Raw genomic sequence first — 5,007 nt, 5'->3', positions numbered from 1 at the left:
CATCTACATGCAGTTACATAATCCAACCTTCACACTCGTGTGTGACGAAGCTCTGATTCTGTGGACCTCCGTCCGTCAACACACACAGTTTGGGGTCTGTTCACTGTTTTATTGTTGACAACAAAGCACAATTTAAGATTGAGAAAAGGATTGTGTGAAGGCATCCTCAACCACTCTGTTAAGCAAGGGAATTCCACACATCTAAAACAAAAAATACACCAATCTGGCAATCGAAATGTAAAAGATGCAAAGATATCAGTTTTAAAGTCATATGATCTTTTTAACTTTTCTTGTCAAGTTAAATTAAAGTTTTTTAGACCCAACTTGAATAAAACTGTGTTTTTGGTGTCTTTAACTCTTTAACACCGGAGATCCAGTGTTTAAGGTCTTTTTTAACTTTTAACACAATCAATGTAATTCCAGCAGATTCTGATGGAGAAAAGTGGCTCATACCATACTCTTGTGGTATTTTTCTCATGACATAGAGACAAATATAAAGAAAATTAATTTTAAAATTTCATTTTTGAGTATTGTTTTAATTTAAATCATTGTGAATCAGAAGCAGACAAAAAATGCAGATGGAAAAGGTGTGTAAAGCTTGTAAGGTGTGATAGAAGCTACTATGGGAAGCTTCCTGCTCTGCTCCATTCTGATGCATCCTCTTGTAGACAAGTATGTCTTTATTTTCCTTGTCCGAGCTGACATCTTGCTCGAAACTGTACGGCTGGAGAGCTGTGAGGGGCTGTAGGCTGATGGGAGAGTAAAAACAGTTGGATCATGGGAGATTGGGGTATGCAGACTCCGCGCCAACAATTCTGCTCAAAAATTCAGAAGCAAATTTCTAATGAACTCCTGCCACTCTACAGAAACTTTGTCATGGAAACAAGGTTTTTTGAATTGCCTAAAAATGTCATAATCATAACTGAAAAACCACCGGGATCTTAGAATAGATCAAAAGATCTAATAAATCTTTAACTGTTTTCAGAGTTTGAACGTCAGGATTTTCAATAAACCTCTTTCTCAGTTTGTTATTAGTCTAGTGGCAGGTACTGCACAAATCTGACAGAAACACAGCAATAACGCTTGATTTATTATCTCAATGCACCACATAATGTAGTTAGAAGTATTTTTTTAGTCTGCGTAAAATCGTTTTTAAATTATTTTTTGATTAGGTTTTGTGTGTATTTATTTTTCAGAGATAAGCTGCTCTGAGTAATAATCTCATTTTTGTTTATAACATTTTCATGGTTTGTACTGTTTATATTTGATTTTTTTTTGTACTTTTTCCTCAAATATATTTAAAACTGATTAAAGAAAAATAAACAGTAAAATAATGTGGTGCTTTCCTGGAAAATTGGTCATTTGTTGCATATCTAGATAGAAGCAAGTTACATTGCTGTATATTTGTATGTGAGATAAGAATAAAGAGATGCAGAATAACAAACGTCTACTTCAGAAATGCAACCAAGTTTGACATTTACATCTGACAGAAGCGTTTATTCTGTCTCGACTGTTCACAGACAAGAGACAGTCAATGTTTTTGCAAAATGCAATTAAAAAAAAGTTAATTTCTCTTCATTTTCACACATATTCTAATATGTTTCATCCTCTTTCCTCTTGGCAGGGTGTCAAAAGCAGCGTTATTTAAATCTTTTGTTTGTATAGGGACTGTTGCTTTACTGGCTTTACAAAATCCAGACAAATCTTTAGTCTGGAAGAAGAAAAACACATTTATTTGCCATTTACAGTTTTTGGTTTTGTTTGTTTTAACCACATTCACCTGCTAAATTTGACACAGTGGGCAACAAAGCCCAGTTACCATGGTAACCCGAATTCACTGAAATGCACCGGTGGAGCTGCTGTCTGGAAGTCTGCATGGAGACAATGCAACAATTGTGATGAAGCAAAAAAAATATCAGCGGTATAGTGAGGAATAATCATATGAAAAATAAAATATTAGCAGTCTGTGAATAGGTGGTCAGTGTGGCTCCTTTGTTTGCTGCATAATAATGTTGAGCTGTGTCCTTGCCGCTCTAAAAACAGAGCGGGGAAGTTAGTATTACTGACTGGAGGGTGACACTGATACACGCTGACAGGTCAAAAGGGGTGAGGCCAGTGTGTTTCCCCCATTTACATGGTTGTGCTTGTGTGTGCACAGGTGTGTGGCATCCTCTCACGTTCTTTCTTGTGTGTGTGTTTGTGTGCACGGACAGGTGCATAAGTCCACCTGAGTGCACAAAGTCTGACTGTGCTTATCTATGGGCACACATGCGTGTCGGTGTGTGAGCGTGCAAGATAATCTATAATTAAATTCTCAAGTTTAATGGGATTATCTTTGGGAGACAAGCTGCAAAACGTCCTTGACATCCATCCCGCTGGTTATCCATAGCTGAGTGACTGATAGACACACATGTGGAGGGAGTGGGGCGGAAGTGGGGTGAAAAGAAGAGATGAGAGAGAGCAGGGGGATGCTACAAAGAAATAAAAAAAAGAAGGGGACAGTTAGGAGAGCAATGTACAAAAAAACTGTGTGAAGTTGGAAATAAAAGGGACACCCAGAGGGAGAGGGAGGCAGAAAAATGCCCTGCATTGCAATGATCTCTTTTTCTGCCGTGTTACGCTGAAGGTCGGCTGGCCTTCCCATTTGGTCAGTTTCCCCTCCACCTACAACAGACTGTCAGCCAGGCCGGCCAAAATAAACTCATGCATCAGCAGGGCTGCCTTGTGTCGCATTTTTGCAAGCTGGGAAGTTATCACAGAAACATCTGATCTTTCTTTGGCTTTATTACACAAGGAGATCGTTTAGTAAATTTGGAATTTTTTTTATTTAAATAACAAAATATGTGTTGAGAGCCTAGCTTTCATATAATTTCCTGAATGCTGAACAATTGTAGATTATGCTAATGTATTCATAGCAAAGTTAGCAATCCTGTCACATAAATTGGTAATTAATATGCCTTTGCTAATGCAATAAACTATATGAAATGATTACATTCAATGACCATCGTTTATCCGTAAGAGTCTGCTCTTTGTTTCCCTCTAGCGGAGAGTCAGTTAAACGCATTTCTATGGGTGAAGTGTTGAGTCATAGTTACCTAAATTAATAATCTATTAACTTATTAAAAAGAATAATGATATACAATAATAGTGACAAACTGGAACAGTTAATAAATTAATTGTATTTTAGATGACTTTATAAAATACTTTACTACAGACAACCAAGCTAAATTGGTCACAAGTTAGCAGATTGTTATTAAATTTATAGATTTAACAGGTTTACATCTATTTTTCCCAGTTTCACAAAGACAAACCACCACGGACGCAAAAATGAAATAAAAGACACGTGTCAAACACAAAACATCTCGTGGAACTTGAACAGAACACATTATTGTTCAGACTTCCGCTCGAGCGGAAGTAGGAATGTACGTGAAGCCCCTGAACGCGGCATTTCACCAGCACTCCGGCTGAGAGCGAACGAGGTAAGAGCTGTCATTGAGTGTGATTTATCGACGATAAATGAGAAAAGTGGACCCACAAACCTCTATAAACTGTTTTTAAAAATGTTCCTGCTTAAAATGGAATGATTGTTGACTTGCTCGGTAAACCGACAGCTGTCAAAACAAACGACTTCCTTTAGCTAACTTTAAACTAGCAAAGCGGTGAAGCCAAAAGTTACCGGCGAAGTTTAGTTTAGCTAACCCAAACAGATAAACTACTTAACCCCTTGTTGTTTATTCATACCTAGTCCTTCTTTCGATTATATTTGTTGTTAAGTGTGTATTTAAGTTTATTAAACAGGTGTTTCCAGAGAGTGGGGGGGTCTGGCGGATGTGACTAAATGTTAGCTCACTGGGGGTTAGCAAGTTTCCTGAACTTCCATTAGCTGTCAGTGTTTCGCTGGTAAAAGCTTTTTAAAACATGAAAATATAATCTAAGGAAGATTTTTAGTTTTCCCCCGAGACCTGACTGATAAATGAGACCGAAACATATTTTGGTTGATTCCCTCCGCCATGCGGAAGTGTCTTAAAACAGAAACCCCTGAAGGAAAGTTGGTGACAAACTTCCATATCTGATTCTAAATTGTCTTATAACACTGAACTAAATGATTATGCACACCTCATTTCTGATCATTCAATTCAATTCCAGACTATTTATTTAATTTGTTTTTGTTTTGTTACTGACCATTATTAGGGCTATTTCCCTTTTTATGGGAGTCAAAGGATAAATCTGCAGAGCTGCTGTTCAAAGTCACTTTATGAAAAAAAAGATGATTAAAGTTTATGAAAAGGGCATTTTTAAAACAGACTTCAGACCACAAAAAAAATCTGCACAGATAATGAGTCTTCACTGTTGCCATTGTACACATTAAATTCCTAAAAACTAATTCATATTATCAAATAGAAGTAACAGCTCTGGCTGCTTTTACATATATTCAAATGATTTCATTCTTTTTTTTTTATTTGTTTATTTTTTTAGAGATACAGAAAAAGAGCAAAACTTTGTTTAAAATGTCATGTTTATGAAATATTAGTCAATAGGCTAAATGACAACAAATTGACAGTTTTCACTTTTCAGTGTTTGAAGGACTTTTCCCCTAATATATATATATATATATATATATTTAAAGCACCATTTAGTCACAACCTTTTGCATCCACAGACCCTAAATGAATGTCAACATGTTGCCTTTAAACAAAGCAAATTAAAATATAAAAAATTGGAAAAATGTATAAAGTGAAAAACTTTTAAAATATCTGTAAACTATCAATTTAGTTTTGAAAAGGTTGACTTACAAGGTTTTTTTGTTTGTTTATCATTGAAATCGTGTGAATAGAAATCCATCCTTACACTTGTTGCTTTTCTTCTTTTAAAGTTTGTTTATAATCTTAGATGTTAAATCACTTTGTGAAAATTTTAAAATGAAGGTCCTGCTTTTTTATTTTCTCTTTATCTAATACAGCATGTTTAATTGCTTAATTTTGTCACATACTTACAGTTTTCTAACAAA

The 5,007-nt window shown here is 35.6% G+C and overlaps 1 protein-coding gene across 1 annotated transcript in view; it reads left to right on the top strand.

Annotated features, from left to right (window-relative positions):
* Window positions 1-3,331: 3,331 nt before the first annotated feature.
* The window catches only part of LOC112137131 (cell division control protein 42 homolog), a 12,895-nt gene continuing 11,219 nt past the window's right edge, over window positions 3,332-5,007 (top strand). Inside the window, exon 1 of the mRNA XM_024259294.2 lies at window positions 3,332-3,479. The gene's annotated coding sequence lies outside the window, so the exon portion shown is untranslated. The remainder of the gene's footprint in view (window positions 3,480-5,007) is intronic.

The sequence above is a fragment of the Oryzias melastigma genome, linkage group LG11, assembly GCF_002922805.2.
Source record: "Oryzias melastigma strain HK-1 linkage group LG11, ASM292280v2, whole genome shotgun sequence".
Classification (NCBI taxonomy): Eukaryota; Metazoa; Chordata; class Actinopteri; order Beloniformes; family Adrianichthyidae; genus Oryzias; species Oryzias melastigma.
This window is presented reverse-complemented; position numbering and strand designations above follow the sequence as displayed.